Raw genomic sequence first — 25621 nt, 5'->3', positions numbered from 1 at the left:
CATCTGTTTGGTTATCATAACAGCCAAGTTGTATCAATATCTCATCAAGACACCCTGTGTCCAGGACTTCATGTGGACGTTCATTTGACACGTATCTCCCACCTAAATGTTGTTGCTCACTAGTAGCCCATCTTCATGCCAGCAGTATTCCTCAATCGAAGTGGCTTTTCACACTGCAGAAATTGCACAAACTTGTTTGAGAATGGTTTGAGGAACATGATGAAGAGTTCAAGACGTTATATTGGCCTCCAAATTTCCCAGATCTCCATCCATTCGAGCATCCATAGGAATGATACTGATCCAACACAGTGCTACCTTACAACTTATTGGGGTTAAAGGATCTTCTGCTACGTATTTCAGGATACCTGCAGAGGTCTTTTAGAGTCCAATCCTTGGCAGGTCAGAGTTGGTTTGATGGCACACAGAAGAGCAACAGCACGTTAGACAGCTGGTCGCAGATGTTTTGGATCATCAGTGTATAAAAGTTACAGATATCCTTTCGCTTGTACCTTATTTCCGTATCTTCACTTGACTTTGGATGCTAGCCTGAGAGGAGAGGGGACAATCTGTGAGCAGCAATGTGGTTTCATGCCAGGAAAGAGAACTACAGATGGGATGTTTGCTTTAAGAGTGTTGATGGAGAAGTACAGAGAAGGTCAGAAGAAATTGCATTGCATGTTTGTGGACTTCTAAATTCCTTAGGAGAAATAGCTTTAAACTAGAAGAAGACAAGAGGTCAAAACTGAGGTCAAAGGAGTCAAAATTGAAAATTTAGTTTGTAGTACATGTTATATTTCATGATGTCCTGCTGCATTCGGGTCCCAGTCAGTCCATTCTTGTCTTGTTTAAACCTCTTTCAGGACTTCATATTTTTTACTTATTATTGGACTGATGCCTTTATCTAAGGTGACTTCCAACATCTGAGCTCCCATGGGTGACATTTTTTTTCCAAGTGGACTACAGGCCGGTGAAGTGACTTTCTCTTGGTCATACTGGTGCAGCCAAGAGGTGGTTTATTTACTTTATTGGTGGAGATTCTAGGAACGCACCCAGCCTTGGCCCGACCCACACACACTCACAAGCAGAGACACAAAACCAACTAATGAATAAATAAAAACATTAAACCAGTAATGGCATACTGCACGATAACGTGCAGTGAATGCACTTCACTTGAGCGTTCATCGTTTTCATCCTCTTTCTCTGTACGTTTATCATTCGTTTGCTCGGAGGTTGATGCACTTGCTGTTTCCTGCCCGCCCCGGCCCACTTCTTCTCTTCTTCCGTCAGCATCTTTCGCATTAAAATGGATTAAGCCAGTGTTTGTGTTGCAATTATTTAGTATGTTTTCCATAATTTCTTCACTTAAGCTGGCACTTAAGTCTTCAATCTGCCTCAAGAATGATTTAAGATATGAAGAGGTAGAGGGAAGTGACAGCGAACGTGGTAGGGAATGAGAACGACTACTGAGAGTTGATTCTTCAATAAACTAAAATAAAAATAGAAATAAATGTTGTTGTTGTAAGACCTGGGAATACTGAACAGAGCCCATCGGAAGCACTTCCTGATCGACCAGAAGTCCTGGAAAAGTAGGGACTATGAATCTCAGCAACTCCTTCCCAATGAACTTAACAATGATGTCCCGTGGGACAACAGATCCCAGCATGCCTTGAGGATGGTCTGTGTGGGAATCCCAACACAGGGATACTGGTGCATCGTGGGAGAAAATGTGCAGCCGTACTCGGTTCCACGGGACTGGCCTCCCAGGTGGGTAAGGATCCTTGCTCAATCCCCGTCTGAATGCCAGTCCATGTATGCCATCCATTACACCGTCCATTTCACCATATACTACTGAGCACACGATGCAAATACTTTCACATTTCCAAAAAAAAAATGAAAAAAAAATCTGAGCCCATCGTATGACTTTGCTGCGTTCTCTTCTGAAACTCGAGGAGATGTGTGAGAATACCGGGGTGTATTTTATCAGGAAAGGCATGAGACAAAAGAATATGTCTTCACTTTACTTCTTTCTGAGCTCATTGTTGTCTAGAGGTTAGGAGCACATGCTGATACAGCGGATCGCCGCACCCACCACATAATAAATCAACTCAGGATCCCAGATTAGGACCCGAGTGCAGCCATGTGACAGGTGATACCTCAGCACCATACTAGTTCAGATGTAATGGAACAGTAGGAGTTTTTTTTTTATGGTGGCTGGAGTGCCACCAACCCCCAGGTTTTTCTGTGCAGGTTGGAGGGCATACTTGCAGGGCTGGATGCAGATTAACGTCATACTCAGGACGGAGAAATTGCAGGTTAAGCGCCTTGCTCAAGGGCCCAACAGAATAGAGTCACTGAATTCGAACCGGCAACCTTCTGAGTGCCAGTGCAGATCCCTAGCCTCAGAGCCACCACTCCACCCGCTTGTTGTCTCACAGAAACCAAAAAGATGGTACGGAGATTGTCCATTCCTATGGCAACTCCATGATACAGGACTTTGGATCCACCAGACAGCAGTCCTGCCTACTACACCATCACACATCCCCTATATAGTTTAATAACACTTTTACATATTTAATCAAGTGCAGCACACACACACAAAAAGCTTGACGTTAATTGTTTTTATTACTGTTGATTTGAAGGCAAACTGCCAACGTTTAGCTCCAGCCCTTCAATTTGCTGCCTTTTGTTATGTTAAGACAAATGAAAGACATGTCATTCACGAAACAGAACAATCATAGAACAGCACTTTGAGTAAAATGTGGTCATAAATCACAGCGCATTTGTTCTGCCAATACGTCCAGACAAATCTCGGTTTAATCCTACCGTGCAGGGAGACTGATGTATTAAATCTTCACCTAATCTTTAGAAATAAATCTATTTTTTTTCCACAAAATATTTTAAATTAAAGAGACATTTTTATAGTAAATACTAAGTATAAAGTAGTTAATATTTCAAATGTTGTCTCATAAAAGTGAAATATTAAGCCATTTCAATGCTAACTTGTAATGCCTGCTTCTCTACTCTTAGTCGATGGAATACATCAATACAACATCTTATCGCACTGACAATTGAAAATTAAATATGTTGAAAAACACACAGCACTTCTAAAAATATCTATGTGAAACCAAATAAGGCCGGATCATACGTGAGGATCTCTCACAATGTAATTTAATATATCCTTAGATGCATAACCAAAGTACATTCTCAAACCCAGTTAATCCAGAATTCATAAGGGAGGCAAGGCAGGGCAGAGGACAGGGAGACGGCCCATCACAGGGCCCATTCACACACCTCCACATTGGCCGAGTTAGGCTTCTCTTGGGTTCAACCAGTTGGACATCAACCCCCTGTAGCAGCACGTCTTAACCCTTTGAACCCTGCCCTCCACAGCGTCTTCGCAGTATAACCCTAACCTCCCCAGCAATCTTCAAAAATTTTGAAAACCAAGAGTTTTAATTAGTAAAGTGTAAGAGAAAGAAAAGACCACTATAAAGATTTGGAGTACTGCCGTGGTAACCCTGAAAAATGAAGTAACTGGAAAAAAAAAAAACACAATAATGTGGAGATGTTTTTACAGACGTGAGTTCATAACAGAACTGATTCAATATGGCTGACCTTCCTGGTTTCAAGTCCATTCTGGCAGGAAGAGGCGGGTCCAGGGGGACGGACATTGGAAGTGATGTCAGCAGTGTTCAAGTTGTCAATCTTCCAGGGAGGAAGAAAAATGGCAATAGGACACAGCGCTAACCCCGGAAATGGAAGGTAAATGCAATCACCTGAGCTCTTTAGCTGTCCCCTATGTGCCCATGTGTGACAATTATTAAAAATATTTTATATGATAATAATAGGATGATAAGAAGAGATCGATACTATACAAAAAGTTGTATCACATTCAGTCACACAGTTTTCATCATTTGTAAGGATCAGCAATTTCTACCAATTTTGAAAATCAAAAATTTTTATTTGTTAAGTGTAAGAGAGAAAAATCTGGGGTACCGCCATGGTAACCCTGTTATAATTAAACAAATGAAAAACAAAAACAAACACCCAATAATTGCGGAAACATCTTCACAAAAGAGAGTTTGTAACAGAACTGTTTCAATATGGCTGACCTTCCCGGTTTCAAGTCCATTCTGGCAGGAAGAGGCGGGTCCAGGGGGACAGACATTGGAAGTGATGTCACTGTTGTTCAAGCTGTCAATCTTCCAGGGAGGAAGAGAAAGAACACAGCACCAACCCTTGGAGCAGATGGGATTTACAATCACTAGAGCTCTTAAGGTGTCCCCTATGTGTTCATGCACGATAATTAATAAAGTTTTATTACATGACTAGCAAAATACCCGCGCTTCGCAGCGGAGAAGTAGTGTGTTAAAGTAATGAAAAAGAAAAGGAAACATAAAATAAAAATAACGTAACATGATTGTCAATGTAATTGTTTTGTCACTGTTATGAGTGTTGCTATCTTGCGCCACGGCGTGTGGTTCGTTTATTTGACAGTATGTAGATCGGGGTAATTACATTCAAGGCATTCGTAGTCTGAATCACAATCTGACTGTACGGGTGGTTACCTACCAGGTAACGCTTGTGGTTGGTCGGCAAGTTGGCTAACATCCGCGACGGTGCCCTCTTTCAGTTGCGAGAAGCAGATCATGGAATGGTTGAAATAGTTTTACTGTCAAATAATGCAAAAAGTACACGACACGTGTTTCACCCTAATTCTGGGCTCGTCAGGCGTACACACTCACTGCACCCCCGCTCGGGAATCGAACCTTGGACGCAAGCGCTAGAGGCGAAGCATCTTGAGTTGCGCCACGGCGTGTGGTTCATTTATTTGACAGTATGTAGATCGGGGTATATATGTATATACTAGCAAAATACCCGCGCTTCGCAGCAGAGAAGTAGTGTGTTAAAGAAGTTCTGAAAAAGAAAAGGAAACATTTTAAAAATAACGTAACCTGATTGTCAATGTAATTGTTTTGTCACTGTTATGAGTGTTGCTGTCATCAAGGATTTGATTATCATTATTTCTTTCAATCAGGTTCGTATTTGGAGGATGTGTTGTGTTCAAGTTACATTCCTTGTTTGTCAACCGTTGTAAAGATAACAGGTTTCATTCATCAATTCCTTTCTTTCTGCATCAACAAACAGCTCATCTTCCTCTTTATTTGAGACATCACACACTGCATGCACAGGTTTTTTTTTACACTGTCTTCCTTTAGCGGGACATTGACTTTTTCCACCGTGTGCTTTGTTTCCGCAGTAGCTGCACTTATGAATATGCTTGTATGCGTCACTCGCTTCATATTCTTTTGCTGCCTTCTCAATTGTGTAATGCGTTTTTTGTTCAGCGCTCTTTGGAGCTCTTGCTTTTTGTGTGAGTACTGCATTCACAGTCAGTTCAAGTGAGCCGCTCGGAGTACATACATCTGAAGTTCTCAGCTGTGCTTGTGCTATCTTGTGCGATCTTGCAATGTCAGCTCAGACCCTGCAACACGTCTTCTCATTAAATTTAAAGTTAAGCTTTACACCGTGCGTTCCTATTCGGTTGCATAAGCATAGTCCTTCACCAGCAAGTTTAACTCCGTTACAAAGTGATCCAAAGTCTCGTTTATACCCCACGTCTTCTCATTAAACTTGTATCTCGCGAATATCGCATTCGTCGTAGGCATGACAAATGCCAGCGGCAGCCTGTCTATGAACTTAATTTAAACTTAAAGTTTACACTGTGCTTTGTTTCTGCAGTAGCTGCACTTATGAATATGCTTGTATGCGTCACACGCTTCATATTCTTGTGCTGCCTTCTCAATTGTGTAATGCGTTTTTTGTTCAGCGCTCTTTGGAGCTCTTGCTTGTTGTCTGTGTACTGCGTTCACAGTCAGTTCACGTGAGCCGCTCGGAGTACATGCATCGAAGGTTCTCAGCTGTGCTTGTGCCATCTCGTGTGATATTGTGATGTCCACGGCTTTATTTAATGTTATCTAAGACCCAGCACTTAAAAGTCTCTCTCGCACTTTCGCTGAGTTTGTGCCAAACACCACCCTGACCAACTCATCTTCGTTTCCATAAGCACAATCCTTTACCCACAAATATTTAGGCCTTATATGGGCAGACACTCAATTACGTGGGAGGCGGGACGATGAGGAACGCAACTCCGCCTCACACGGCGACCGAGCTGCAGGCTATGGCCGTATATATGTACGTAAGTAGGATTCAGTTTTGACCGTTACCCGTAGAATTTCGAAATGAAACCCGCCTCACTTTTGTAAGTAAGTTGTAAGGAATGAGCCTGCCAAATTTCAGCCTTCTACCTACACGGGAAGTTGGAGAATTAGTGGTGAGTGAGTGAGTGAGTGAGTGAGTGAGTGAGTGAGTGAGTCAGTGAGTCAGTCAGTCAGTCAGTCAGTCAGGGCTTTGCCTTCTATTAGTGTAGATAATAGGATGATAAGCCACAGTGTTATAACAACAGATTGATACTATAGAACAAGTTGCATCACTTTCAGTCTCACAGCTTTCATCATTTGTAACTCCACAACATTTCTAACTCCACAACTGCTCCTGCAGTCCTTAGTGGCAGAAGCGATACACAAGAACACTTCACATGGTTTTCCACGCCTTCCAATCAATCACCCAACATCTCCACATTCCCTATAGGACTCTCGCTTCTGGTATCAAACACCCAAACTACCTCAAGGTAAGGTGCGGCCAACTCTTAGGACAGTGGCGATATATGGAGTTTGACTGGGGTGGTAACACCTGTCCCACCCTAACGCAGTCATTGCATATGAGGGTTATGTATGACGGCTTTAACAGACCTGCCATTGCTGTGTCCCAAACACTATGGGGCCCTGAAATGAGGGGGGACCATGTAGAAAAAGTGTTGTGTGACCGAAATGAAAACAAAGACCCTTAAATGAAAGTCTGCAGTGTGCACTTTAATCATGTCTGAAGTGGTTTGATTTGTCATTTCAAACTGTGGAGCGGAGGGGGAAATGAAGTAAAAGTAGGTCTCTGTCCATAACATTATGGAGGGCACTGTAGATATCAATACAGGATTGCAGTGTGTAAGCCTAAGTAACCAAACATTTACTCAGTATTAACTTTACATTAAGCTAACCTCGCATTTCCATTACCTGCAGGTTTTAATGACTCACTGCCAGTATAATTTATTAGGATGACAAGATGTGACAGGTACAATCATGATTTCATTCTTTAAGTCCGAAAAAATAACTAAATAATACCAAAATGTCCCGGTTTAACAGGCTACCCACCTAATAAAGTTTTTCGGTTCCTCAAATGTCATCACAATATATTTCCAACAGCGTACATGAAACTCCAAGGCTTGATCAGGAACTTGTGATTTAAATTTGAACAGTGTCATCAGAAGGACCAAGAAACACACAAAAATTATACAGTAATGCCATTCAGTTGTTTCCACTTCAAGCTCTGTGTGTCCAGGGTTTGCTCCTGCCTTGCACCATAAGCTAGATGGGATAGGCAAGCAGCCCCCGGACCCTGCAACCCTGGTCCGGATTAGGTGGGTTAGAAAAGGACATAACAATTAATAGAAATGATTGAGATTAAACATCACCCTAACCCTAACCTTCATCTTCAAACTCAATCATTCATTTAATAAAAGAGAAATAAAAACATTGAGCACATAGTAGGGTGATGTGATTCGGGGAGTCCCAAAAGTACATAATACCTAAAAAAAATTTAAAAAGCGCCCTATTGAGGGAGTTACCATCCAAATCCTGAATACAAAGTAATGGGCCCCAAAAAAATCTTTATTAAATAAAAAGGTTTATCTTTAAACCTTCATCACCATCCTACCTCTGCTCCTCAGGGACAAGCTGACAGAGATGGGAGCAGATTCATACCTGGTGCCATGGATCGAGGACTATCTTACAGACTGACCTCAGTATGTGCATCTCGGGAACTGCAGGTCTGACATTGTGGTCAGCAACACAGGAGCGCCACAGGGGACTGGACTTTCTCCGGTCCTGTTCAGCCAACATACACCAGACTTCCAATACAACTCGGAGTCCTGCCACGTGCAAAAGTTCGCTGACGACACTGCTATTGTGGGCTGCATCAGGAGTGGGTAGGAGGATGAGTACAGGAAGCTAATCAAAGACTTTGTTAAATGGTGCGACTCAAACCACTTACATCTTAACACCAGCAAAACCAAGGAGCTGGTGGTGGATTTTAGGAGGCCCAGGCCCCTCATGGACCCCGTGATCATCAGAGGTGACTGTGCAGAGGGTGAAGATCTATAAATACCTGGGAGTGCAGCTGGATGATAAATTGGACTGGACTGCCAATACTGATGCTCTGTACAAGAAAGGACAGAGTCGACTATACTTCATTAGAAGGCTGGCATCCTTCAACATCTGCAATAAGATGCTGCAGATGTTCTATCAGACAGTTGTGGCGAGCGCCCTCTTCTACACAGTGGTGTGCTGGGGAGGCAGCATAAAGAAGAAGGACGCCTCACATCTGGACAAACTAGTGAGGAAGGCAGGCTCTATTGTAGGAATAAAGCTGGACAGTTTGACATCCGTGGCAGAGCGGTGGGCGCTGAGCAGACTCCTGTCAATCATGGAGAATCCACTGAACAGGATCATCTCCAGACAGAGGAGCAGCTTCAGTGACAGACTGCTTTTACCGTCCTGCTCCACTGACAGACTGAGGAGACCCCACACTATGTGACTCTTCATTTCCACCAGGGGGGATAAACGTTAACATTATACAAAGTTATTGTCTGTTTTTACCTGCATTTACATCACTCTTTAATTTAATATTGTTTTTTTATCAGTATGCTGCTGCTAGAGTATGTGAATTTCCCCTTGAGATTAATAAAGTATCTATCTATCTATCTATCTATCTATCTATCTATCTATCTATCTATCTATCTATCTATCTATCTATCTATCTATCTATCCATCTAAACAAAGGCTCAGCAATTTCAAATCCTTCTAAGAGCCTTAAAATGTAAGGCAATCCACTGCAAACAAAATCCAAATATACAATCTAAATGTGAAGTCAAAAACAGAGCATGGGTTCAAAAAATCCAGGGAAGCACAAAGCCAAAGGCCCAGTTAAACACAAGTAACACTCCATTGTTTAACATGTTTGAAATGAACCACCAGGAACTGTGGAGGACCTTCCAATGTATAGGGTGGAGGAAAGTGATTAGCAGTTGGCCCCACCCCTTGGGGAACCACCCACAAAACACATGGGACTGAATCAAATATAAAAGAAGAATAATATACATAATAATCCATAATAAACAAAAATCAGATAAACTTTGAACCCCAGGTCAGGTTGGGTTGGGTTGGGGAGCATGCAATGGTGCAGTGCGTTGCCATACCCACCACACAACAAAACAGCTCGGCATCCCAGTTGGCAACTCCCTCAGGGCAGACACGCGGTCCAGTCTCACCGTCTGGAAATGACCTTCTATTTGCCACATCCAGGTGTTATGTGGTCGTCTCCTTGGCCTGGTCCTCAACAATGAGGATCCTATGAGCCATTTCACCCTCAGGGAATCGCACCACATGGCTGTAGTGCCAAAACTGATGCTCCCTCACAATGTAGGTCATGGGCTTCATTTGGGACTCAATGGCCAACCACAAAATCAAACCAGCAGTACCCAAGGATTCTCCAAAGAGACACAGAACCGAAAGAATCCAGTCTTCGTCTCAGGTCACTGGATAGCGTCCATGTCTCACAATCATATAGAGAAACAGGGAGCACCAGGACTCTAAAGACTCTTTGTGCTTTTACCTTGTGTCCATGCCTATTTCTGTTGGGTGTTTGGGGAGCTGCAGCACCCCCTCATGTCCACAATATATACTGCTCAAAAGAATTAAAGGAACACTTTTTAATCAGAGTATAGCATAAAGTCAATGAAACTTATGAGATATTAATCTGGTCAGTTAAGTAGCAGAGGGGGTTGTTAATCAGTTTCAGCTGCTGTGGTGTTAATGAAATTAACAACAGATTCACTAGAGGGGCAACAATGAGATGACCCCCAAAACAGGAATGGTTTAACAGGTGGAGGCCACTGACATTTTTCCCTCCTCATCTTTTCTGACTGTTTCTTCACTAGTTTTGCATTTGGCTACAGTCAGTGTCACTACTGGTAGCATGAGGCGATACCTGGACCCTACAGAGGTTGCACAGGTAGTCCAACTTCTCCAGGATGGCACATCAATACGTGTCATTGCCAGAAGGTTTGCTGTGTCTCCCTGCACAGTCTCAAGGGCATGGAGGAGATTCTAGGAGACAAGCAGTTACTCTAGAAGAGCTGGAGAGGGCCATAGAAGGTCCATAACCCATCAGCAGGACCAGTATCTGCTCCTTTGGGCAAGGAGGAACAGGATGAGCACTGCCAGAGCCCTACAAAATGACCTCCAGCAGGCCACTGGTGTGAATGTCTCTGACCAAACAACCAGAAAGACTTCATGAGGGTGACCCAAGGGCCCCATGTCCTCTAATGGGCCCTGAGCTCACTGCCCAGCAGCATGCAGCTCGATTGGCATTCGCCATAGAATACCAGAATTGGCAGATGCACCACTGGTGCCCTGTGCTTTTTACAGATGAGAGCAGGTTCACCCTGAGCACGTGACAGAAGTGAAAGGGTCTGGAGAAGCCATGGAGAACATTATGCTGCCTGTAACATCATTCAGCATGAGCAGTTTGGTGGTGGGTTAATGATTGTCTGGGGAGGCATATCCATGGAGGGTCACACAGACCGCTACAGGCTTGACAAAGGCACCTTGGCTGCCATTAGGTATCAGGATGAAATCCTTGGACCCATTGTCAGACCCTATGCTGGTACAGTGGCTCCTGGTGCACGACAATTCCTGGCCTCATGTGGTGAGAGTATGCAGGCAGTTCCTGGAGGATGAAGGAATTGATACCATTGACTGGCCACCACACTTTCCTGACCTAAATCCAATAGAACACCTCTGGGACATTATGTTTTGGTCCATCCAATGCCACCAGGTTGCACCTCAGACTGTCCAGGAGCTCAGTGATGCCCTGGTCCAGATCTGGGAGGAGATCCCCCACAACACCATCTGTCATCTCATTAGAAGCATGCACCGATGTTGTCAGGCATGTATACAAGAACACAGGGGCCATACAAAGTGCTGCGTACAATTTGGAGTTGCTGCAATTAAATTTTGGCAAAATGGACTAGCCTGCCACATAATGTTTTCACTCTGATTTTTGGGGCGTCTTTGAATTCAGGGCTCTGTAGGTTGATCATTTTCATTTCCATCAAACGATGTGGCATCCTTTCGTTCCTAACACATTACCCAGTCTATATCAGTATAGATATCCAGGAGGATTTCTTTTTCCCATTGAGATCTGATGTGTTTTCAAAGTGTTCCTTTAATTTTTTTGAGCAGTTTATATATATAACCATAACAGAGTGAATTAATAAACACAAGGGAAAAGTCAGGACAGGCCAGGTTGTGGACCAGGCACTGATACAGTACGTTGCTGCACCCACCACACGACGAAACAGCTCAGGATCCCAGTTGGCAACACCCCAGACAGACATGTGGTCCAGTCCCAGGGAATAACCTGCTATCTGCCTCAGCCAGATATTATGTAGGCATCCCCCCTTGGCCTGGTCCGGTCTCTCAGGTCCTCAAAAATGAGGATCACCCTTGGGGGAATTGCACCACGTGGCCGTAGTGCCGTAACTGACGCTCCCTCTTAATGCAGGTCATGTGCCTCATTTGGGACTCCATGAGCAACACAAAGTCAAACCAGAGGTAGCCAAGGATCCTGTGTAGAGACATAGTACCAAAGGAGTCCATTCTTCATCATAGGTCACTGGATAGTGTCCATGTCTCACAAACAGGAAGTACGAGGACTCTAAAGACTCGAACCTTCATCCTCTTGCAGAGATATCAGGAGCGCCACACACCTCTTTCCAGTGACCTCATGACCCCCCGCATGCTCTCCCAATCCGTCCACTGACTTCATAAGAAGGGTCACCAGAGACATGAATGTCACTGTCCCCAGCCAGGGGACAAATGCTACTTGAAACATGACAGGCGATTGACCATAACTACATCACAACACAGAGAATGAGAGCGAAGGCGAGAGTGGCGTCTCCCTTTAAAACTGCAATAATCATACATTCTGTCAGAAGAGATAAAATCTGCAAAGCCTGCGAGCGGCACAACAGAGGCTAATAAATCATTAGCCGAGCTCCATATGTGGCCCTCAGTGGAACGAAAGGCAAAATGCGCTCCTCCTCGTTCCTGCAAAACTGGGAGGAGATTCAAACAGCTGGCTCAAGGATCACAGATGTTGTGGAACTCCAGCCAGAAAATGACATGCATTAGAAGAAACGGGGCGAAGAAGATGATCAGGTTGGTGCTGTTTGAGAAATGGCTTTGTGCTCGAGGGCTTCCTACTTGGAACCGTGTCAGGTACTGTGCCTTCCTGAAACCGCGTTCGGCTTTACAATTTAAAAGATTGCAGAAGGTCGGACGTTCAGTTAGCTGGAGATATGTGATGCAGACAAAATTTTGGTTTTTGAGATAACAAAGAGCCCAATCATTGAATCAATCAGTCCGACTTAATTTAATAACTTGTTATAGTGCCTTTCACAGATCAATCAGTCCCATGAGTCCACAAGTCAAAGAGCCAACATAAAGTAGAGTTGATGAGCATTCAATATGTGACTAAATACAGTAAAACCCACCTTGAAATATAAGCTGGTGGGACACAGCCTGAGGGGGACAGTGACATAGAATTAGAATCAGTTAAATAAGGGAAGAAAAGATTACATAAGAGGGAAGCACGGTGGCGCAGTGTGTAGCGCTGCTGCCTCGCAGTTAGGAGACCTGGGTTTGCTTCCTGGGTCCTCTCTGTGTGGAGTTTGCATGTTCTCCCCGTGTCTGTGTGGGTTTCCTCCCAAAGGCATGCAGGATAGGTGCATTGGTGATCCTAAATTGTGTTTGGTGTATGTGTGTGCCCTGCCCGGGGTTTGTCTCCTGCCTTGTGCGCTGGGATTGGCTCCAGCAGACCCCCATGACCCTATAGATAGGATATAGCGGGTTGGATAATGGATGGATGGAAAGATCACATAAGGAACAAGCAGAATTCCGAAACTCCTGTTTTTGTTTTGTTATTCTGGGCCATTGAGTGTTGTTTGATGAAAGGAAAAAATAAAACTTTACCATAATAAAATGTGAAAAAGTGAAGGGGGTGTAAATACTTTCTGAAGGTACCTTAGGTGGTATGCCCCAACTTAACATCAACATGAATGTCTGAACCCAAGGCCTGCCACTAGAACATTGCTCATAGCATCCCACTCCCTCCACTAGCTTGTCTTCTTCCCACAATGCATCCTGGTGGATGCCATCTGCTTTTCCCAAGTAAACTTGGCACATGTACCAGGTGGTCCAAGTGGACTCATTGGACCAGGCGGCCTTCTTCTATTGATCTTGGGTCCAGTTCTGATGCTCAAGTTCCCATTGTGGATGGTGGACAGGCGTTAGCTTGGGCACTCTGACTAGCCTGTGGTCACACAGTCGCATTCGCAGCAGGGTTCCACGAGGTGAGTGACATGACTAGTGTATCCATCAGTAAAACTGTCAGCATTTTGTGCCACAGTAGCTCTTCTGTTGGTTCGTCCCAGATGGGATAGTCTTTGTTGATCAGGTGAGACAACTCATTTGGGGTAGAGAGTGCTGGAGATGGTCCAGTACCTTAACTACTAAGCCACTCTTATTTTTACATTCATGCAGGTTAAACAAGAAAAATGACTAAGCTTTAACAGCTCAGTTGTCCCTTATAGCAGTGCGAAATGATGGTGCAGACTAAAGCAGTTTGCTTGAGGTGCCAACTGGGCAAAAAACAAACAAAAAAAAAAACCTGTTTAATTACAAGCAAAAATCAGGCAAATACAACGAAAATCATGCACTTCCACATGTGTTCCTTAAACAGCATTTATTCCAGTCCATCGGATATTTAGCAGCGATCGTTTCTGGCTCAGGTTAGCACAGAAGCTGGGTTAGAATCTAAAATAAGTCCTCTGTGAGCGGCCTCTCCTCTTATATTGTGTGGACTGGAAAGGGGCGGTGCTTCTTTCACTTTGGTGCCTTCAAGGGGCGGTGCTTCTTTTCACTTTGGTGCCCTCAAGGGGCGGTGCTTCTTTCACTTTGGTGCTTTCAAGGGGCGGTGCTTATTTCACTTTGGTGCCCTCAAGGGGCGGTGCGTCTTTCACTTTGGTGCCCTCAAGGGGCGGTACTTCTTTCACTTTGGTGCCCTTAAGTCAGGGGTGTCCAAAAGTTTTTCACTGGGGGCCACATACAGAGAAATAAATGAAGGGCTGGGCCACCCACTAGAGATAAGCTACAGTATATTGCCTCACCTCCTATGTATTAAGCTAGCAAAATCAATCAAATATTGGTATATTATACTTCATAAATGTATATGCTTAAAGATAAAACAGCATCACAGCTCTTCCTTAATGGGTTTTCATTTATTTATTATACTGTATTACAAAGTGCTCTCATCACATGCAATCGAGTAAAAATCCAAAGCACGAGCTTTATCTGAACCTTGATATTTTAAGTTAGCTGATAAATCTTCAGTTCGCCGCACAACTGCGTTTCTGACACGTGAACATAGATAGATAGATAGATAGATAGATAGATAGATAGATAGATAGATAGATAGATAGATAGATAGAATGGCACTATATGATACATAGATAGATAGATAGATAGATAGATAGATAGATAGATAGATAGATAGATAGATAGATAGATAGATAGATAGATAGATACTTTATTAATCCCAAGGGAAATTCACATACTCAGCAGCAGCATACTGATAAAAAACAATATTAAATTAAAGAGTGATAACAATGCAGGTATAACAGACAATAACTTTGTATAATGTTAACGTTTACCCCCCAGGTGGAATTGAAGAGTCTCATAGTGTGGGGTCTCCTCAGTCTGTCAGTGGAGCAGGACGGTGACAGCAGTCTGTCGCTGAAGCTGCTCCTCTGTCTGGAGATGATCCTGTTCAGTGGATGCCGTGGATTCTCCATAATTGACAGGAGTCTGCTCAGCGCCCGTCGCTCTGCCACGGATGTCAAACTGTCCAGCTTTATTCCTACAATAGAGCCTGCCTTCCTCACCAGTTTGTCCGGACGTGAGGCGTCCTTCTTCTTTATGCTGCCTCCCCGGCACACCACCGCGTAGAAGAGGGCGCTCGCCACAACCGTCTGGTAGAACATCTGCAGTATCTTATTGCAGATGTTGAAGGACACCAGCCTTCTAAGGAAGTATAGTCAACTCTGACCTTTCTTGTACAGAGCATCAGTATTGGCAGTCCAGTCCAATTTATCATCCAACTGCACTCCCAGGTATTTATAGTTCACCCTCTGCACAGTCACCTCTGATTATTACGGGGTCCATGAGGGGCCTGGGCCTCCTAAAATCCATCACCAGCTCCTTGGTTTTGCTGGTGTTCAGGTGTAGGTGGTTTGAGTCGCACCATTTAACAAAGTCCTTGATTAGTTTCCTATACTCCTCCTCCTGCCGACTCCGAGTCATATTGGAAGTCTGATGTATGTTGGCTGAACAGGACCGGAGAAAGTCCAGTCCCCTGCAGCACTCCTGTGCTGCTGACCACAATGTCAGACCTGCAGTTCCTGAGACGCACATACTGAAGTCTGTCTGTAAGATAGTCCACAATCCATGCCACCAGGTGTGAATTTACTCCCATCTCTGTCAGCTTGTCCCTAAGGAGCAGAGGTTGGATGGTGTTGAAGGCGCTAGGGAAGTCCAGAAACATAATTCTAACAGCACCACTGCCTCTGTCCAAGTGGGAGATAGGATCGGTGTAGCATATAGATGACGGCATCCTCTGCTCCCACCTTCTCCTGGTATGCGAACTGCAGAGGGTCGAGGGCGTGGTGGACCTGTGGCCTCAGGTGGAGAAACAGCAGCTTCTACACACAAAGGTGTCTTTCATATTGAAAAGCTCTGAAAATGGATTTGTGATTATCTGACAGGTTTTAGGGTTACAAGATGGCTTACAGAAGCATCCTCTGTTGACTTTCTTTTTTTTTTCCATTTTTGTTCCTTTATTATTAACATATCTATCATTTTGTGACAAAATATCATAAATGAAAATTCTTCGACATTGGAATTAAATTCATAACATGGCCTCATTTTAGTCAAACAATTGCCAAAAGAGCTCCGGCCATTCTATGTCGTCTCCACTGAGGATTGTAAAGGTGCATCTTGTTAATTACTTTTTTGTCTTTTTTTTAAAGTCTTAGAAGGATAAGATAAAAATTGTCCTTCACATGGAAAAAGATACACCCCACACTCAAGGACAAAATTTCCATTTTCATTTTCTATGGGATCTCCTCTTAATACTTGATCGATGAATGCCAAATTAGAATGGAATTTCTTGATAACTTGGCCTACCTCCTCCTTTTTTGATTTGGTTTTGTTGTGTTTGGGAGGAAAAAAAGAAAAGGGGGCGGGGGGGTGGCTTTTAGATTCAAAATGTTCATTTGGAGTTTTGTACAAAAAAGAATGCGCATGTGTCTGTAGTTATGTTCTCCTGAAATGGTTGCGTGAAAATAATATTTTGCGGTATTCTTTGTCACTCACGTGTGCCTTTTCAGCTGCTCTGGGGATGGTAATTCCTCGACTCCTGTCCTTCTCTCTCTCTACAGACCAAATGATTGACATTCTCACCAGCTATGACATCATTTCCGATGTCCTTGCACCTGGACCCACCTCTTCCTGCCTGGCTTGTGTTTACCCAGAAGTGTCACATCTTGGATAGTCCAATCTGAAACTCGCATCTTTAGAGACGTTATTTTGGGTGAAAAGCTTCCATTTATTTTACGATATACAGGGCCGCGGTGTCACTCCAAATCTTTTAACTTGGGCAATAAGATCCACCAGTGATTGGTTACTCTGTAGAAAAGAAGGGATATGGTAAAATCTAGCATTTTTAATGGATTAAGTTTGGCATTTTTCAAGTCAAAGATGTTTCTTCACACACATGGTAGATATGCATTTGCCACACAAAATTGTGCTCTAAAATTAAAAGATTCCTATTATATTCTGTTATAAAAAAAATCTTGAAAGGAGACGAGAGGTGATTTTCTCAGAGAGACACTTTCACATCCCGTGAGACACATTTCTTGTAGAGAGAAAAAAACAATATTCACTCACGGGCAGTTATACGCTGCGTTGTTACGATGTAAGTCCAAATTCAATGTGATATTAACGAAAAGGTAAAAGCGAAAAGAGATCGAATATATGGATATAGGTGATAGGACAGCAGCTGATCGAGCAAAGAGGAGTTAAAAAAAACTGTATTTGTCTCCCATTGTATCACCATTTAAGATGGGGTTTCGGAGGAGCGACCACGTCTCCTTGGGGTGCTTCAGCAGAAGTGGCAGGCGTGTAGCACAGGCTGGGTTTGGCGAGTGAAGCCCCCTAGTAAAGTACAAAAAAAACATATCTTCCCTACATAGGGACTTTACAATGTAGGGCTCAGGGCACAGAGGAAAGGCTTTAAACGTTAACCAAATATGACCATTTTTCAAGCCAAGACAGTTGAGTCGAGTGTTGTTCCGTGCCTCACATGTTTCCGATGACAAAAGGGTTGTGTAAATAATTGTGTGAGTTTTCTCATAAATACAGAAGAAAATGAAAATGAAACCAACCAAGTTTACTGTGATTTGGTCTTTCAAGTGGAAGGTGAGTGTGAAAGTTCGTTGTGCAGAAAGACTGAAGTTTCGAGGTATCGTGCACAGCTGGTCTTCTTTTAAAATGGCCGGCTCTCATAATATTAGTGCTTTTTTGTTGTTGTTGAAAAATAACATGTATAAACTATTTTACAATGTGTGTTGTGGCGGAATGTGGTGCAGGAATGACAGGTGACTTGATCAATATTCTGGGTGCCAACCGGGTAGTTCCATTTAATATATAGGAAAAATAAATTAAAGTTTTACTCGTCTTGTCGTCATCACCCAGGCTTGTAGGCCAAAACAAAAGCAGACATTTCAAGAAGGTTGGCTTAGTCAGTGTTTTCAGGAGCTCCATATCATGAGTAGGCAAAGGACGCTGTTGTGATAGATAGATAGATAGATAGATAGATAGATAGATAGATAGATAGATAGATAGAGGGTGGTCCAGATCTAATTATGCAGATCCAGATCGTCTGGATGACTTTGATTTATGTGGGGACGATTCCAGTTTGGCGCAAAGACGATTCTTCATGTCATCAGTTCGCACACTTCTCGATGGTCCGGGATTTTTCAGGTGATTTTCTATGTAGTAAACTTAATACATTATAGCATAATGAAAATTGCATAATTAGATCTGGACCACCCTATAGATAGATAGATAGAAAAGGCACAATATAACAGATAGATAGATAGCTAGATAGATAGATAGATAGGAGAGGCACTATATAATAGATAGATAGATAGATAGATAGATAGATAGATAGATAGATAGATAGATAGATAGATAGATAGATAAAGATATTTTATTAATCCCATGGGGAAATTCACAAGCTTTTTGCAAGCATCAAAGCTCCGAAGAGCAAAAGGAGATGCCTGAAAGGCTAGGTGATACACAGTAAACAAAGTCCCAATCCAGAAACCAAAAATCAAGATCAAAAATAGAGCAAAGATTCAAAAATATCAATAAGCGAAGTCAAAAGCAGAGCGCAGGGTCGAAATTCCAGAAAACACAAAGTAAAGCAATAGCACAAAAATTCTCCAAAAACACTCCTAACGTATTCAATGAACTGCTAGGAACTATTGGAGGCCCTCCCTTAAATAGGGTGGACGGCTGTGCCTGGAGTGATGCGCAGGTGGCTCCCCCCCTTGTGGGACCACCCACAAGGCAAAAGGGGCATAGCTAAGGCCTTTCCCCTTTTCCAACATACAAACAGAAAATCCATTCATCCATCCATTATCCACTACTTATCCGAAGTCGGGTCGCGGGGGCAGCAGCCTAAGCAGGGAAGCCCAGACCTCCCTCTCCACGGCCACCTTCTTCAGCTCCTCTGGGATGACCCCAAGGCGTTCCCAGGCCAGCCGGGAGATATAATCCCTCCAGCATGTCCTGGGTCTGCCCTGTGGCCTTCTCCCAATGGGGCATGCCGGGAGCACCCCCCCAGGGAGGCGTCCAGGGGGCATTCTCACCAGATGCCAGAACCACCTCAACTGACTCCTCTCAATGCAGAAGAGCAGCGACTCTACTCCGAGTCTCTCCTGGATAACTGAACTCCTCATCCTATCTCTAAGGGAAAGTCCAGAAACCCTACAGAGAAAACTCATTGTGGCCACTTGTATTCGCGATCTTGCTCTTTTGGTCACTACCCAAAGCTCATGGCCATAGGTGAGGGTAGCAATGTAGATTGACTAATAAAACGACGGCCTTGCCTTTTGGCTCACCATGACGGACCGTTGCAGAGCCTGCATTACTGCGGATGTCACACTGATCCATCTGTCAGCCTCCCACTCCATTTCTCTCACTCGTGAACAAGACCCCAAAACACTTGAACTCTTCCACTTGAGGCAGCTCCAGCCTCTCTCAAGAGGAATGGTTCCAGAGCCCAGACTGTGCATAGAGGTGAGCTTCTCGCACCAGTTCAGGCTCCTTCCCTGCCAGAGAGGTAACATTCCATGTCCCAAGACCCAGTTTCGGCAACCAAGGGTTGGAATGCCTGAGCTTCTGCCTTCGGCCACCACCCATATCACATTGCACCTGGCCCCTATGGCCTCTCTTGCAGGTGGTGTGCCCACAAGAGAGCGACAGTTCTACATCGGCTGGGCCCCATGGTCAAAGGTCCAGCCACCAGGCACTCGCCAGCAAGCCCTTCCCCCGGGCCTGGCTCCAGGGTGGGGCCCTGGGTACCCTTTTCCGGGCAAGGAAACACCGATCCTTGATTTTAATCCATTTGGGGTCTCCGGATTGAGTTAGTCTGGATCTTCACCTCAGACCTGATTGCCCTGGCGATGCCCTACTAGGAGCACGAGGCTCCCGACAACATAGCTCAGAGGATCACTAGACCGTGCAAGCCCTTCTGCCACAGCAAGGCCTCCATCCAAGAAGGGTACAGAAAACAAAAACAAACAGAAAAACATACACAATAAATAAAATAAACATAAATACAAATAACTGACATAAAATTAGACAAAATAGACCCAAAATATAGGTTTCAACCCCGGCCAGGGGGAAAGTGCTGGCTGAAACATGACAGACTCCTTCTTCCGAGAGCCCGGGGTCCTTATAGTCGGTGAAGCGTAAGGGGGCGGAGTTAGGTGTCTTCACTGGTTGGTTTCTCATTGCTGCTGGGAGGAAAGAAGAGAAGACAGTTAGCCACAGCGCCCCCTCTTGATTCGGCGGGTCATCACCTGCGTCAATGGAGCACCATGGAAGGTCCTCAGAACGCATATGAGTGACTGTGTGTAATCGCAAGAAGGAAATTCAATACTCAGCAACAGTCTTGGCTTAAAAAATTGATATATTTGGTACGTTTTTAAGTTTTTCCTCCATGACCCATAACCTCCAATGTAAAGGGCCAGTCCAGACAATTTTTTTTTTTAATATATAAAATGCTTAACATTAGAACACAATTTTGCATTACTAATACATACACACCATGTTTGGGAAGGAATAACTTTGGCCAAACTTATCCTTTAATGGTGGTTGTGAATACCAGCTTGTTATAAATACTGGGGTGGGGCAAAAAATGATAGGCTTCAATGTAAATAACAATCCAACAATAGAAGCAAAAGCAAAAAAGAAGAATCAGATTCAATCACGTGGTCATCCTCAAACTCTATTGCTATTGTGTTGTGTGAAGTTAAAAAAAATCTTTAACTTTATAAAGATTCTATATGTCCCTTTTGCATCTAGCCATGGTTTTTGATGGGATCCCTCCTTCTAGTGAGCATTGTTGGGACTCAGAGTTATAACAATAACTAAAAAGTATAAATAAAATAAGAAATATAAGTTGCAAAATCATAAGTAAACAAGAATTTTACAACTCATTCACAGGTAATGTTACAGCTCCTGGATCAAATATACCAGCATTGTTTGCCTCATTCTCATTTCATGTATCAAATAAGTGAAAATTGTGCACCTCATTCTCAGATAATGATTTAGTCAACAAAGCAAATTAATGAGAATCATACACTTGTTTTAAAGATTAAATGAATGAGAATCATGTGACCCATTCTTTATTTTGGGAATTAAATGAACAAGAATCGTATGCCTCATTGACAGGTAATGCCTTAATCTGTGATTCAAATGAATGAGAATCACGTGACTCGCTCTTGGGTAATGATTTATTTCACAAATGAAATAAATGACAATTGTACGACTCATTTACGGAATAATGATTCAGTTTACAAATCAAATGCCTGAGAATTGGTGCAAATCATTGTCATTTAATGGGTCGGTTTGCGAATCAAATGAACGAGATTCACGTGCCTCCATCTCGGGTAATGATTCACTTCACCATTCAAATGAATGAGAATCATGCGGCTTGATCCCAGGTGATAATTTATATCAAGAACCAAATGAACAAGAATCATGTGACTGTCACAAAAATGAAGCCAAACATTTTTAAATGATGAGAAAATGAAATGCAAATCAAAAAATCGAGAATGTTCTCCCCTCGACTTACTCTCATACTCAGATATGGGGATGGATATTTGAGGAGTAAACTGCAAGACTAAGATTATATTTGTATATTATGTACATTAAAGAACCATCAACAACAAATCAAATAAAATTAATAATATTGTGATAGACGGCCGGTAGCTCAATCCGGCTGGGACGTCCCTGAAAGAGAAGAATGGAAGAAGGCAGCCTTTTCAGGACACTGCCTCCCCCGGGACGCTAGGTGGCAGCTCCCCTGGATGGCAGCGGTTCCCCGGATTCACTCAGGGAATCCTGGGACATGGAGCTTGTTTCCTCAGCCCTGTTGGGTGCCGTGGGTGCTGCCAGGGGGAGCTCATAAAGAACCTGGGGACTCCTAATGTTACTACAACCCGGAAGTCACTTCAGAGTCACGAGGACGGAAGCCTGCAGTACTTCCGGGCTACTTGAGGATGGATGATGTGGTATTTGACCCAGAAGAAGAGAAGGAACACTTCCGGGTCATGGACTATTTAAAAGACTGGTGAAAACACACCAGGAATAGCTGGAGTTGGGAGGTTGGGTAACGAAGCTGCTAGGAGTGGAGGATTGTTATTGATTATTGTTGTTATTATTATTATTGTTATTGGAGAATTGTGGAGTGTGTGGTGCTTTGTGTACTTTATTGGAGGAAAATATTAAAATTCTTCTTGGTGCTTTTAAACGTGTGTCCTGGACGTCTGTCTGTGGGGTTTCACGGGGCAACAGCAACCCCTAGCGTCCACAATATATTGAGCAATTATTATAAAAGTAAAGTTGAATAAATCAGACTCTGCAGCCGTATGTATAAAAACTTGCCATGATCATTTTATTTTGCTGAACAATTCAGGTAAATTACCACTTTCAGTAAGCAGAAGTGGGTCAAAAGTTGCAAGAGACTTTAATAATACGTGTAATGTAATACTTGTTCGTTTACGAAAAGCAAAAACGTTCTCAAATGTGTATGTATAACCATTTGAACGTCAAACGTAAAATTGCGATTATCTCGAAAATCGGTCCTTTTTAAAAAATGCAAAAAGACAAAAAATAGTTAGAATGAGGTGCTTTACCACAATAAGATATGAAATTATCAATTTTTTTTTATATTTTTTGGGAAACTTTTCAGGTAAAGTCCCACTTCCGGTTAATGGACATACTGTAGCTCAAATGTTGATAGAAATCTGCGTTTTAAACCTAATACTTCTATCCAAAATTTGGTTGACGGAAGTGAAAGCGAACTCAAGATATCGTGTTTACATACACACACACACACACACAGACAGACACACAGATATAACTCCAAAAAATGATATTTTCGGACTTAGGGAGGTCTAAAACGTTGCGATTCGTCAAAATCTCGAAATCAAATTTTTGGACGATTACAATACTTTGTATACGAGAAAGTAAAAACATGTATTAAAATGATATCGCTGAGTTAAAACAAATGTCAGAAGCATGACACCCTGCCTACCCATAAAAAAACATTTCAGCCTGCTGCCAATGCAGCAGTTCATCTTCTGGTCAATTCCCAAATCCCTAGTGGACACCTCACTGTCCTAAGGAGACTCACAACAATGGGGGCTCATGTCAGCCTCCTATATTCTTAATGACATTCATTATGGTGGCTACCCAAACTTGTGACCGGTTCATTGATTGTGGTGGAGTGCATTTCATGCTGGGAGTATTTTGTTCACTTTGAAAACAACCAGGTTTATTGAATTGTTCCTCTTCTTTCCTGGATTTTGTCATTTCAGACTTGGATTGTCTTTTTTATGCATACTCTTTCTGCCTTATTTAGCCCTTTCCCCTTGCGTTTCTTGTAGGAAGTGCCCAGCCATCTACAGAGGTTGGCTCTTGGCTCCCAGATCCTGTGTCTTACTTGTATTTTTGAATGGATGAGCAGTGACCTTCTCAAACAGAATAAGAAGAGAACAGGAATAACTTAGTTATTGGCAAAAATGGATATGGTAAGGGTATTAGAAATAAACTTGATCCCTTAAGTCAGAGGTGAAGAATTAAGAAGCAACTATTGGCTCTGAACTCAGTTTTAAATCGCAAATTAATCAGATTCCTTGGACTGCATTTTTTCAATTGAGGAATGTAGCTAAAGTTAGACTTCTTATGACTTTACAAGAAGCTGACAAACAAGTTCACGCTTTGGTTTCCAGTCGACCAGATTACTGTAATGCACTCAAATGAGCCTGGACTTTAAATTAGCTTGATGATTTAGTGGTCCTCTCTTGAAGTGATGTTACCAGCCCAGCACAGCGTAGACAATACCACTGACCATCACAAGAGTTGTAGAAGATGTGAAGGATGTCACTTCCAGCATTAATGGAATACCGTCTCCTAAGGAAAAGTATATTAAGAAATATAACAAAAGTTAGACCTTTTATAAAATTGCAAGATGCTGAGAAATTAGTTCACGCTTTTGTTTTTAGTCGACTAGATTACTGTAATGCACTCCTCTCAGGACCACCCAAAAAAGACATCAATCGATTGCAACGAGTGCAGAATGGAGCTGCTGGAATCTTAACTAGGAAAAGAAATTCCAAATACATCACACCAGTCTTAGCGTCATTACACTGGTTATCCGTGCCATTTAGAATTGACATTAAAATACTGCTGATGGTTTACAAAGCCTTAAATAATCTCACCCCGTCCTTTATTTTGGAATGCCTGACCCCCTTACACTCCACGCCGTAACCTCAGATGTTCAAATGAAGGTCTGCTTATAATGTCATCTCTGATGGAGGATCGCAGGAATTGTTGGGTAGAGGGGTCCTTTCATGGGATTGGCTGGCCCAGCACTGACTCAGCTGTGGAATGGCCAATAGGGGAAAGCAGCTTGATGGTTGAGGTCTCCAGGACTCTGAACAAATCGAAATCCTATTATGTGATATCATCTACTGTTGAATTCTGTCCTTGTAATATTTTTGTTTTACTTTTATATTGCATTGACGACTACTTGTGTTCTGTTCTGTGTATTGTATTGTATTGACTCCCCTTCTTTTTGACACCCACTGCATGCCCAACCTACCTGTTTTGACACCCACTGCATGCCCAACCTACCTGAAAAGGGGTCTCTCTTTGAACAGCCTTTCCTGAGGTTTCTTCCATTTTTTTCCCTATAAGGGTTTTTTTCGGAGTTTTTTCTCATCTTCTTAGAGAGTCAAGGCTGGGGGGCTGTCAAGAGGCAGGAGCTGTTAAAGCCCATTGCGACACTCCTTGTGTGATTTTGGGCTAAACAAAATTAAATTGTATTGTAATTACAGTAATCCCTCGCTATATCGTGCTTCGACCTTCGCGGCTTCACTCTATCGCGGATTTTAAATGTAAGCACATCTAAATATATATCACGGATTTTTCGCTGGTTCTCGGATTTCTGCGGACAATGGGTCTTTTAATTTATACTACACGCTTCCTCAGTTTGTTTGCCCAGTTGATTTCATACAAGGGACGCTATTGGCGGATGGCTTAGAAGCTACCCAATCAGAGCATGTATTACATATTAAATAACACTCCTCAATGCTATAAAATATGCTTCCCGGGCTGTGCTCGATTGTTTGCTTGTCTCTGCCTCTCTCTCACCCTCTCTGACGTTCTCTGCACCTGACGGAGGAGATGTGAGCAGAGGGGCTGTTTGCACAGAGGCTGTTTGTTTAGAAGATACTGACGCTCCTCTAAAATGCCGCGCAAACTTAAAAGCACACGTATTGATTTTTTGATTGTTTGCTTTTCTTTGCGAGCTCTAGCTCTCGCTCTCCCTCTGAAATTCTCTGCTCCTGAAGAGAAGAAGATCTATTTGCATTCTTTTAATTGTGAGAAAGAACTGTCATCTCTGTCTTGTCATGGAGGACAGTTTAAACGTTTGACTAAAGGGTGTTATTTCATGTCTAGAGGGCTCT

This window comes from Polypterus senegalus, chromosome 13 (assembly GCF_016835505.1).
Source record: "Polypterus senegalus isolate Bchr_013 chromosome 13, ASM1683550v1, whole genome shotgun sequence".
Taxonomy (NCBI): domain Eukaryota; kingdom Metazoa; phylum Chordata; class Cladistia; order Polypteriformes; family Polypteridae; genus Polypterus; species Polypterus senegalus.
Note: the sequence above shows the minus strand (reverse complement) of the source record.